Source organism: Lygodium microphyllum, chromosome 9, assembly GCF_053477565.2.
Source record: "Lygodium microphyllum isolate KBCC chromosome 9, Lygodium_microphyllum_v1.1.10, whole genome shotgun sequence".
In the NCBI taxonomy this organism is placed as follows: domain Eukaryota; kingdom Viridiplantae; phylum Streptophyta; class Polypodiopsida; order Schizaeales; family Lygodiaceae; genus Lygodium; species Lygodium microphyllum.
The window spans coordinates 123394056-123407418 of NC_141143.1; the positions used below are offsets into that span (position 1 = coordinate 123394056).

The 13363-nt window shown below is 41.8% G+C and overlaps 1 pseudogene; it reads left to right on the forward strand.

Annotated features, from left to right (window-relative positions):
• The first annotated feature begins 9703 nt into the window (after positions 1 to 9703).
• LOC148031532 (1,4-alpha-glucan-branching enzyme 1, chloroplastic/amyloplastic pseudogene) lies at positions 9704 to 10318 on the forward strand (annotated as a pseudogene).
• The last annotated feature ends 3045 nt before the right edge of the window (positions 10319 to 13363 follow it).

The window sequence follows — 13363 nt, forward strand, 5'->3', positions numbered from 1 at the left end:
AAGTGTCTCCATCATGTCCTCATGCTTTTGAAAGAAGAATCTAGTGGTCAAGTTTGGCCAATCATGTAATCGTTGACCAGGTAACAAAGCATCCTTAATCTCCACTCACCTTAGATTACATGTGAAGGTAATGAAGAGATCATGCTTATACCTACTACAAACAATGGCCATATCAACTTGATATAGTTGATATATGTTTTGAGGGCCTCCTGTAAATGAGGATGGAAGAACAATGCACTTACCAACATAGCTACTAGAAAAAGCATCTTATCTATCATTTGGGGAAACCATATTAGCAAGGTTCGAATAAACCTCAACACACAATGTAGATTGATTAAGATGCCACCAAGTCAACCTACAATATTCAATGCTACAATATGCATCCACTACAAATTGTTGCAATAGTCTTCCACCTTGCAACATGCATGCAACCATGTCATCTCACACTTGAACTCAATATGAATAGTACTCCATATGTGTTACACAATCTTTGTTCAGCACATGTTCTTGAGTTATATTGTCATCCATTATAGAGTAGTGGATTTTTAAGTGTCACCCATCTTCACCATTTGGAAACAAAAGAATGTACAACAACGGCATGTAGCTTTGATGTAGGTTGGGCATGGCGACACATGAGATGTTCCTTGCAATAACATTTATGTATTGGTTCTGCAAGCTACCATCATTACCTTGACCCAACATAATAGCTGCAACCTCATTGCCAGTTGGCATGGAGTATTATCATAATGTTGCATGTCTCTCTACAATAGTCATCCTTATCTCTATTGCAGGGTTCTCTAGAAGCATCTCTCCAACAATTCAAAAGGCTCTTGCATAAATGTTGGTAGCATGCATCATTACTTGCGATGAAGACAATATGAATTAATCAAGCTCATTACTGGCATTAGATTATGAAGTTCATGTTCAAGACCGTAAACATATAACTGGGCAAACCTTGGTCATGCATGATTGCTGATATCACGCACCATAGTTCCAATATGGTGATATACAAATCCATGCACTCGAAAGGTGCACCCATTCCCACCACCAATCAAAGACTCATCTATCTCAGCACCCAACAATACAAAAGCCAGTAAAACGTTGTAAGCACGTATGTGTTTCTTAAACTCCCTCACAATTATTGCCAACCAACAAACCATACAAGGGCTTTGGAGGTTCATGAAGGGAAGGCAATGATGCCTTCCCATTCTTGAAACAGTGCTTACCCATAGTCCACCAATGTTCCTTCACTCATAAGTCCATATCTCTGCATGACACTTAGAGCATAGCTTGTTCATCTCAGCAAGGTTGTGCAATCCACAGTCACAATAACATAGCACACACATTGAAAGATGTACTCCCATTAGTGGTATCTCATGGAGAAGGGAATGTGCCCCGCCATTGTCATTAATGAAAATTGGTTCTGGCACATGTTGCATAGCAAGTGGTATTTGAAAATTATCCTCCTACACACTATACTTCATCTATTGGGCTAGCATGCACATGTGCAAGAGAACAAAGCAAGATTAAGGGTTGCAGGAGGAGTTTCATTTCTAGGAATGGAGGGCATTATATAGGAACTTGATTTAGTGCACTTAGTGAAATATGTGTAGCATTAAATCTAGCAAACTTAGCATTTTGATTTGCCTCTTGCAAAGGAGCAAGAACTAACTACAAGCTTTGTAGTTGAGTATGAAGCCTAGCATTGTATCTTCAATAGACTCTTGTTGAGTTTAATCATAACTTGCACAATTTTAGAATTGCCTCCCTTGACAACATATGCAAAGTTGGTGCCATTTTGAAACAACAGCGTTGAAGGAGCGGTGAATAAAACATATGCAAAGCAGGATTGAGAAACAAAAAAATATTTGTGCATGCATGGATTCATTGGGCGCACACATGCACGCACACAGACACACACAAAGAAATATTTGCATGTAAGTATGTGGATATATCTACATCTATTTATCTATATACTTATAAGCCATGTACCACATACATGTGAATATATCTATATCTATATATCTATATACTTATAAGCCATATACCACGTACATGAGTGACACACACACACACACACACAGAGAGAGAGAGAGAGAGAGAGAGAGAGAGAGAGAGAGAGAGAGAGAGAGCATATAATTATGTGAATACACCTATATCTGTACACTTATAAACCATATACTACTTATCACACACACACACACACACACACACACTCTCTCTCTCTCTCTCTCTCTCTCTCTCCCTCTCTCTCTCTACTACCTTTAGAGAATCTCCTCCAACTCCTTCAAGCATACCAAGTTTGTCAAATGATGAGGAAGAAATAATGCCTCCTAAAGATCAAAATACTCCTTCTAGACATGCACTTGAAAGGTGATAGCATATAGTATTAGGAAGGGCATTCCTATTACGGAGTGCAAGAATTCCATCAAAGAAATATCTGAACTTTAACCCTTTACCACCTTAAAGGAAGCCCAAAAAGAGAAATATAATGAATCCAAATCAGCTTGTCAACCCAAAAGTGAGAGCTTCTAAGTTTTTGGGGAAAAAGAAGGAAGATCATGATTGCCATGTGGCTTAGTTTGAGATATTGTGGACAATAAGTGGATTCAATCAGATGTATGGAGATCAAGTTAAGAAGCAATAGTTTGCAGCAATTTTGCACGAGAAAGCCATGGACTGGTTTAGCAGCTATGGCATGGTAGCATTTAATACATATGATGAATTAGAGAGAGAGAGAGAGAGAGAGAGAGAGAGAGAGAGAGAGAGAGAGAGAGAGAGAGAGAGAGAGAGAGAGAGAGAGAGAGAGAGAGAGAGAGAGAGAGAGAGAGAGAGAGGGTTGGAGAGCACCAAGAGGGAGCCTCGGAGAAAGATTGAGGGTGATGGATAGAGTGAGGAGGAGGAGGAGGAGGAGAGAGAGAGAGAGAGAGAGAGAGAGAGAGAGAGAGAGAGAGAGAGAGAGAGAGAGAGAGAGAGAGAGAGAGAGAGAGAGAGAGAGAGAGAGAGAGAGAGAGAGAGAGAGAGAGAGAGGGAGGGAGTGTCAAGATTGTGGGAGAGAAGGAAGGAGTCTCACTTGTAGCTTTCTTGCTTGCACAATGGGGGAATACACACAAGGGTGGAGGCTGAAAACAGTTTTCCTCTTCTTAGTTGTGTAAGCCAAAAAGAACTCTCGTACATAGAAATAGAAGAACCCTATATATGGGTCTCAAACCAAACTCAACTAACTAAGGTGGCATACTAACTGAGCCACGAACTAGAGTAGATAAGGATAGCTGTCATCTAGCTATTATTCATGGGCGGTGTACCAACCGCATCTGCAACTTACAAGTCGGTGACATAAATGCACAATGGTCACCCTGGCATATCATGAGTGGAGCTCGATATCTCAACACTCCCCTCGAGCTCAATCCCAATTCCTGCACACCAAGCAGGTCTCTGAACTTGCGCAGCTTCTCTGTGCCCAATGCCTTCGTGAATATGTCAGCTACCTGATCCTCTGTGCTGACATAAACTAGATCAATAAGACCTAGTAAAACCCTCTCCCGCACATAGTGATAATGCACCTCAATGTGCTTTGTTCTAGCATGATAGACTGGGTTATTTGCCAAGTGTATACTACTCATATTGTCACAATAAATGACAACTGGCCCATCTGTAGGCTGATGCATATCATAAAGTAGCTTATGCAACCAAGCTACCTCACATGCAACCATTGCTGCACCCCTGTACTTAGCCTCTGTGCTCGACAAGGCAACTGTAGGTTGTTTCTTGCTGCTCCAAGTGACTGCAGCACTCCCAAAAGAGAACACATATCCACTGGTAGATCGTCTATCAGAAATACTGCCAGCCCAATCAGCATCAGTGTATCCATGCAACTGTATCTGAACCCCAGTCTCATAAAGTAGTCCATACTGCAATGTGGACTTCACATACCTGAGTATGCGTCTAGCTGCATCCAAATGCGGTTTCCTTGGAGCCTGCATAAACAGACTTACCAATCCAACAGCATAGCTCAAATCTGGCTTGGTAATAGTCATATAAATCAAACTTCCTACTATGCGTCTGTACATAGTAGGGTCTTCCAGAAGCTCACCTGCATCTGCGCTCAGCTTCACATTCTGCTCCAAAGGAACTGAAATAGGCTTACAGCCTGTCATCCCATATTTGGACAGCATGTCCAATCCATACTGCCTCTGCAAGAGCCGTATCCCACTTGGTGATCTAATCACCTCAATGCCCAAGAAATAATGCAGCTCTCCCAAATCCTTCATCTCGTACTTCTACTTCAATAGCATTTTCACATGAAGGATATCTTCATCACTGTCACCTGTCATAATCAAATCATCAACATAAATGACAAGTAGCATAATACCTTTCTCTATTTTTCTCACATAAAGTGAGAAATCTGCCTTGGAAATCTGAAAGCCAACAGTGACAAGATACTGTCCTATCTTGTCAGACCATGCTCTAGGTGCTTACTTCAAGCCATACAAGGCTTTCTTCAACCTACAAACAAACTTAGGATGAACAATATGCACATAACCTGGTGGCTGCTCCATATAGACCTCTTCTTGTAAATCACCATGCAAGAAGGCATTCTTTACATCCATCTGATGTAAAGACCATCCCTTTGATACAGCCATAGCAATGACTGCTCTTACGGTTGCCATCCTTGTAACCGGACTGAATGTTTCTTCATAATCAATGCCATATGTTTGTGCATACCCCTTGACTACTAATCTTGCATTGTATCTGTTCACAGAACCATCTGCATTGTGGTTCACCTTATAAACCCACTTACAGCCAATTGCATTCTTACCTTTAGGCAAAGGTACCAATTCCCATGTAGCATTTGCTTCCAATGCATCCATTTCTTCATCCATGGCTTTCTCCCATTTTTCTTTTCCCATGGCTTGCTCAAAAGAAGTGGGTTCTGATTCTTGTATCACTTTGACCATATAGGCATAGTGAATGGCTGTAAATCCATCATATTTCAGCCTATCCACAGGATACCTAGCTCTGGTAGACCTGCACAAAGTAGGTTCACTCCCAGGTGATCTCAAAACATCCCTGGTCTTCCTTACTCCAGGTGTAACAATAGAAGGAATACCCAACTCATCATCAATGCTCTGTTCTGAGCCACTGGATTCACCATCCACATAAGAGTGACCTGCATTCACATCAAACATGGGCTGATCTACCTCCTCTTTTCCTTTTCGTGATACCTGAATACCACTATCTGCATTGCTTTGAGAAGATTCTCCTGATCTCAATCTGCCTGTCCATGGCGAAGAATGTGAACCACTGCTAGAGGACGCTCCAGGTCCACTAATATTTTGTGACTGCTGCTGTGAATTATGTGCAACATTACCATTTTGTGCATCTTCATCATCAATCACATTTACTGGTTTATACCAGCTACTCATCTCATCAAAAACAACATCTCTGCTCACTGTAAACTTACGAGTAGAAGGATTATAGCATCTATACCCTTTCTACTGCAGAGAGTAACCAATAAAGATGCACTTCTCAGCCTTTGGATCCAACTTGGATCTCAACTCATCTAGCACATGAACATAGGCAATGCAACAAAAAATATTCAAATGAGAAATATCTGGTTTCCTACCAGTATACCTCTCCTCTGGAGTCATCCCATGTATTGCTGCAGTGGGAGTCATGTTCATTATGTAGACTGCTGTAGCAACTGCTTCAGCCCAGTAAAAATCTGGCAAGTCTTTTTCATTGAGCATGGCACGAGATACCTCTCCAATATGCCTGTTTTTCCTTTCTGCAATTCCATTTTGTTGTGGGATATGACTGCATGAATATTGCTGATTTATGGCATGCTCCTGCAGGAACCTTGCAAACTCATTTGAGAGGTACTCTCCCCCTCCATCTGACCTTAGGCATTTTATTTGCAGGCCTGTTTCTTTTTCAACCATAGTTTTAAGAGTTTTGAAATGCCCAAAAACTTCACTTTTCTTTTTTATAAAATACACCCAAACTTTTCTGCTATAGTCATCAATAAAAGTGACAAAATAATGACAGCCTCCAAGAGATGCAGCTTTAGTAGTCCACACATCAGAGTGGATTAATTCCAATGGCTTCTTACGCTCTTGAACATGTCTAGGAAATGCTTTCCCTGCCTGTTTTCCAAACTGACAGGCTTCACATACCTTATGCATTTCTGCAACCTTGAATTTAGGCAATCCTGCAACAATATTTTGGGCCTGCATTGATTTAAGTCGCTGTACATTAACATGACCAATGCGTTTATGCCAGATATCAATATCTGCAACTACACCGGTCCCATGTGCAAACATTGTTGCACTCAATTCAGGCATGTCTGCATCCAATGTAAACATTCTCCCCTTCTTCTTTCCTTTTGCTATCAAGCGACTTTTATTTTTCATATCCTCAACAAAGCATCCATGAGGATTAAATCTGACCTGCAAGCCTTGCTCAACCATTTGACCAACAGAAACCACATTCTTGGTGATATTCAGGCCTGGTTTTTCCATTTTTCTTGCATCCTGCATCCATTCTGCATGACTTGTCATGTGGTTTGATGCACCTGAGTCAACATACCACACTTCGTTGCTTTCTTCTGCACTTGTCACAGAATTGTTCATGTGCTGCACCATAAACAAATGCTCATTTCTGTCATCACCCTGTCTACAAGAAGATGCATAATTTTCTTGTTGCAATTTTCCATTCATGATGTCATTCTGCTTTTTATAGCAGTCTTTAGCCATATGACCCATTTTACCACAGTAGTAGCATTCAACATTGTTGTTTGCATTTTGGCCTCTTTGCCATCCACCACGACCTCTTTGGCTCCCCCTGCCTCTAGAGTTACCACGTCCTCCTCCATAGGACTCGTTTTCTTGAGTCTGCTGCATATTTTGGTTTCTACCAGGGCCTCCAGATCGGCCTCCTCTACCTCTGCCTCTACCTCTTCCAGCATTTGAGTAGAAGACAGTTTCTTTTGAAGTTCCTCCTGAAGAAGATGCACCACCATTTCTCTGCTCTTCAGAAATTAGAAGAGCAATCAACTCCTCAAAATCAGGAAATCTTTCACGAACTGAAATGGATGTCCGAAACTGTGCATAATCCTTTCCTAGACCATTCAAGGTCACAGAAACTAAATCATCATCTTCCACTGGCGACCCAATGGAAGCAAGTGCATCTGCAATCTTCTTCACCTTCATGTGGTAGTCATTGATGCTCATACTTTCTCTTTGCACATTATGCAACTCTTGCTTGAGCTGCATTTTCCTGGCTTGTGTATTTGTGCTATACATTTTTGACAAAGTATCCCATGCCTCCTTTGGCGTACTTGCATCCTGAATATGCACAATCATAGAGTCTGAAATATTGATAGACAGCCAGTACATAACTTTCCTAGCTCTCTCATGCCATGCTTTAAATGCCTGCATTTGCTGTTGATTGGGAACATAAGGAAGAACTGGTTCTTCTTCATTTTCTGCAACAAATTACCAATATCCTTTTCCCATAAGGAAATTTGTCATTCTAAACTTCCATGCTTGGAAGTTGTTCTTGTCAAGCTTTTCAGCTACAATCTGTGAAAGAGAATCAAACGCCATTACAGAACACTGCAAAAAATTCTGTCAATGCAAAAAACATAGCTTCACCCTCACAAGGGCAAATCTGCAAAACTGGCGAAAGTGGTATTTGACCACACAGTCACTTCCTAGTGATGATTTTGCATAAACAGGAAACAAGGATGATTCTGTAACTCCCAATGTCTCTGCACACAAGCATACGATGCAATTTCTGTGGTAACTTTTCACCGACCTGTAGAACAGTGGTCGCACAGCATAAAACAAGGCCTTTTCCTGAGTGCGTGAAGAAAACTTTCGCCTCCAAAACAGGCCCCGAAATGGCCTCAAATAAAAAAAAATAGAGCAACCAAGGGCTAAAGCCTTCTCCCGTAGTATATATTGCCCTCTTTCTACACCGCGAAGGGCGTCTCAATCTGAGACAATGCACTCTTGCACTTTCCGGCTGTGCTACCTGCAGAGACTTGCTCCCAAAACAAAAAAATGAAAGCAGCACTGGTCCTCTTACCAGAACACCGCGAACTCGGCTTGCTTTCTTGAGCTCCTTACTACAAACAAGGCTCTGATACCATGTCAAGATTGTGGGAGAGAAGGAAGGAGTCTCACTTGTAGCTTTCTTGCTTGCACAATGGGGGAATACACACAAGGGTGGAGGCTGAAAACAGTTTTCCTCTTCTTAGTTGTGTAAGCCAAAAAGAACTCTCGTACATAGAAATAGAAGAACCCTATATATGGGTCTCAAACCAAACTCAACTAACTAAGGTGGCATACTAACTGAGCCACGAACTAGAGTAGATAAGGATAGCTGTCATCTAGCTATTATTCATGGGCGGTGTACCAACCGCATCTGCAACTAACAAGTCGGTGACATAAATGCACAACGGTCACCCTCGCATATCACGAGTAGAGCTCGATATCTCAATAGGGAGGGAGGAGGTGTACGTACCTGCGAGATTAATAAAATAATCCACAACCTGAGGGAGGGGGAGGCGTTGTGTCATAGGGGGTGTGTGGCCTTATATAACCACTTCGACATAGTGGGGCATTAAATGCATGTTAGAGAGAGAGAGAGAGAGAGAGAGAGAGAGAGAGAGAGAGAGAGAGAGAGAGAGAGAGAGAGAGAGAGAGAGAGAGAGAGAGAGAGAAAGAGATGGAGAAAGGGAGACTGGGAGACATGTGCCATACGAAAAGAGAGATGTGAGAAAGGGGGGAGGGAGGTGCTAGTCATATTTTTCTACACCAAGTATTGGCATGTCGACAACCCCTTCTTTGGTGACAAAATGATCCAAATCCACATGCACTCTCTCTCATCAGCCATCCTGGCCCACACGCTGTCGTACTGCTGTGCATCCAAGGTGTGGAATCCACCAAAAAGTTGTGTGTGTGGGATTTGATACTTTGTACATACTTAGTCGTTATGTTTGCTCTTTTATTCTACGTGGGTAATATAGTGAAGAGGGGTTTGGTGCAAGAGGAACTTATCCGTAATGCTCTGGTTGACAGGTACACTAAATGTGACATGCTTGTAGAAGAACATGGAGTTTTTGATAGATTGGTAACTCGAGATGCAGTCTCATGGGCTACACTTATTTCAGGATATGCCGATTATGGGCTTTGTGAGGAAGTACTAAACTGTTTCAAAGAGATGCAGATCGAAGTACACTGGTGGATATGTATGCCAAATGTGGGAGCTTGCTTGATGTTCAGCACACGTTTGACTGCTTGCCACAACGCAATGAGTATTCTTGGAGTTCCCTTATCCTTGGCTATGTTGACATGGGGGACATGACAGTATTTTGGGCTAGCAACTGATATGGATGCAGTCAATTATTTGATGCTTGACAATGACATGATTCATGCCCTTTATCCTAATGCTATAATAGTTGGAGAAGATGTGAGTGGAATGCCAGCCTTTTCCATCCCAGTTGCAGATGGTGGCATAGGTTTCGATTATAGGCTTCATATGGCTGTTCTTCCAGATAAATGGATTGAACTTCTATCAAAGAAAAAGGATGAAGACTGGCAAATGGGTGACATTGTGTATACACTTATAAACAGGCGATGGAAAGAGAAATGTATTGCCTATGTGGGAAGCACACGATCAAGCTCTTGTTGGAGATAAGACAATTGCATTCTGGCTGATGGACAAGTACACGTATGATTTTATGGCCATTGATGGCCCGACCACACCAACCATTGATTGTGGTATTGCTCTGCATAAGATGATACGATTGATTACAATGAGCTTGGGTGGAGAAGGTTATCTAAACTTTATGGGAAATGAATTTGGTCACCCTGAATGGATTGACTTTCCCAGGGGAGATCAACATCTTCCCAATGGCAAATTTGTACTGGGGAACAACAATAGTTTTGACAAATGTAGACGAAGATTTGACTTGGGTGATGCAGATTACTTGAGGTATCATTGGTTGCAGGAGTTTGATTGTGCAATGCAGCAGTTGGAAGAAACATATGGGTTTATGGTCTCTGAGCATCAGTATGTGTCACGCAAAGATGAAGGAGATAAAGTTATAGTCTTTGAGAGAGGAAATTTGGTGTTTGTTTTCAATTTTCACTGGCAAAAGAGTTTTCCTGATTATAGAGTGGGTTGCGTAAAACCTGGCAAGTACAAGGTTGTTCTGAACTCAGATGAAAAGAGGTTTGGGGGAAAAACAGGCCGCTTTTCGGATGGCTATTGTAGGATCGAACCAAAGGAAAAAGCAGGAGAAAAATAGAAAAAGAGAAGAAAAAGCCATATCTGATTGGCAGCGCAATACGGAGAATGATACTTTTAGACTGCGAGGAGAGAAAGGTGAGAGGGAGGAGGCAATTGGTCTACTGGTGTATGAGGTGTAACAGGCCTAGATGGAACACATAAACTGAAAATTGAGTTTGGAAAACTGGAAGAGGATCGACTTGCTGGAGCTCTAGCTACGCTAATTCAGCAGTCGATTCAGTACTGTGTTGTAGAGGGACATGCAAAAGAGGCCTACTATAAGCTTCAGTTTTTGATTTGACAAAGAAGTCGATGTTTTGATGGAGCATCCTGATCTCAGATCCGAACCTACAGATGGATTTCTAAAGGACTCTAATACCTGCAGAGAACGCTGGAAGAGGTAGTAAAGCAATGGTCCTGGCAGCATTCTGATTGAAGGGCAGGTTGCAGAATCCTTCGTGATCGTATTCTCATCGAACAGGAGCATTAAGAATCCTTGCATAATGCAATCAGGCCATGGCTGTAAATGATTATCAGGCTCAGAGTGGCAATACAAGAGAAGGAAAAGCGCTTGGAGGAAGAGCAGAATATTCATAATTCAGATGTTAACACAAAATTGAAAACAAATAGATACCCAGAGCGCCCTGGATTACAAGAATTCTTGAGGAGGGCAAGTGAGTTTGCAGAGCTTGTACTCTTCACTGCTCGCTTGGAAGGCTATATTAACCCTCTTGTTGATAGAATTGATCCTGAGAATAAGATTGTTGCAAGGCTGTATCAATCAACTACGGTTGTTTCAAGGTACAGAGAACATGTGAAAGACCTGAGCAGTTTGGGAAGAGATCTATGACGAACTGTGATAATTGAAAACAATACTTTTAGCTTTGTATTGCAGCCTTTTAATGGGATCCCATGTTTATGAGGCCTTAGATAGAAAGCTTGAGGTTATGCAGAAGAAAAAGAATTTTAAGGCAAATATGGCAAAAGCTGAAATATACATTAACAGGGCACAGGAAGGCTATCTCTAGTGTGACTAATAGATGTCTACAAATAGCAGCATAGCAGAAAGAGAATCAATTGCGGCTCTAAATAGTGGTACGATAGCAACGGTCCCAAATCAGATTATCTTCTGAATAGGACTTGCTATGGGGTGATTATCTATTTGTTCTCTAAATTGCAGCTGGAAGAAAATATGTATTCAATGGGTGAAAAATAGTCAGCAAACAACCTGCAAAGTGTTACTTTTTGAAATAGCAAAAAGGGACGTGAAGAACTTCAGTTTTTGAATAGCCAGTTTATAAATCAGATTTGTTTCCTTTATGAAGCTGAAGATGTTGATGTTGAACAGGGTTGTAATTAAATGTGATATCGCTTGATTGATCTTCTATCTTGAAATTAGTCAAGGTCCTCTGTGGTTGCGACTTTGCTTTCGAAAACCCTTCGACATCTTTGGTGAACCCGACGTGAAAGCGTCGCATAAATTTCAGGATGGGAGATACTTCAGCATCAGTTTCAGCCTCTTCTACGATTCCTGCTTTGTCCTCTACTTTAGCTCCATCATTGACTGCTACTTCAAGTACTTCAACGGATGATTTAAAGCAGATTTTACAGAATATGTCTATGTATATGCAGCTTCAAAATCAGCAAACACAATTGTATATGCAACAGCAGCAGCAATTGCATCAACAACAGTTGTCTCAGCAAAGGCAACTATATTCGGAGCAGGAGAATGCAATCAGCGCGACTAAGGCGATTGAAGCAGTTGAGAATGAGAAGAAGCTATTTGATGGCCATAATGTTTCAGCTTACTTGAAGACGTATGAGATCAAGATGGGATTTTTTGGAGTACCAGCTGGACTTATGAGTAAGTATTTCCTTCGTCTTGTCACACCCGCCTTGAGGGCAAAAGTGACTGATCTTTTTATTCAAAATTCGCATTGGCAAGATTTTAAGAAGGCCCTAAAAGAAGAGTATTTCCTTGAGGACTTTGGGATGGCTACACGGCGGTCATTCCGAGAGTGGGTCTACATGCCAAACAAACGTCTAGCTGCTTCAGAGTTGATACGAGAATTTGAAGAGAGGTATAGTCAGCTTGATGCCATTGAACAAAGAGCATTGGATGTTGAGAAAGTTGAGCTTTTCTTGCAAGCTGCGGATCCTACTCTTTAGGAAGAATTAGGAGAGCTTCTTGAGGATCACACGAAGCCTATGGGTCTTAAAACAGATTGGCAAGGTGCCCAGGATGCAGTCTCGACTTCGACCAAGAGGAAGATATGGAAGACCCGCCTACAGAATGGATCTATGATACACGACGCCGTCTTCTGCTCCTATGCCTGCTTCTATCCCTGTTATTTCTTCTCTTCCTCAGCCAGTTTCTTGGCCTATGCTAGTGCCTACTGTTTCTACTCCTCCTGTTCCAAGACCCATGTTGGCTCCTTCTGCTCCAAAACCATCCACTCCGTTGGTTCCTTCCTCTCTTGATGATATAATTAAAGGCATAACAGATTTGACACTAGAGTCAGTTAAAGCAGAATTGGTGGGAAAATTGAAAGAGCAGTTTGCTTCGACTGTGCCTACTATTTCTTCTAGTGCTCCTACTGCACATAGGAGTGCTCCTAGTGCACCTAGGAGAGATCGATTTGGTGTGATAGTACGGACCATCAGCATTGTAGGGATTGTGAATCTTTTCAGGATGCAAGGAGGAAGAATTTGGTATTCTTTGGGGACAAGATGGTAAGATCTGGTTGACTGAAACAGGAGCTCCGCTTGCTACCAATTTTGGGAAAGGCAGAATGAAGAAATTAGTGGATGACATGGCTGCACATACTTCTTATGTGGCAGCTAGAGGAGATGCTTCTGCATATGGAGTCCAGATTGAGAAAGGATCAGAGAATCAGTCAGCATTATGGACTTATGCTATGGAGACGGGAAACAAGGGAAAAATTCAGCAAACTGTTTTGACTAGTGCAGGTTCTAGTATCAGATCTGAGACAGGTTGGGATTCGCCTGTTGACAGGTACACTATTTATGCCTACTTGGCTAAGTCTCAGGGAGCAGATGTACT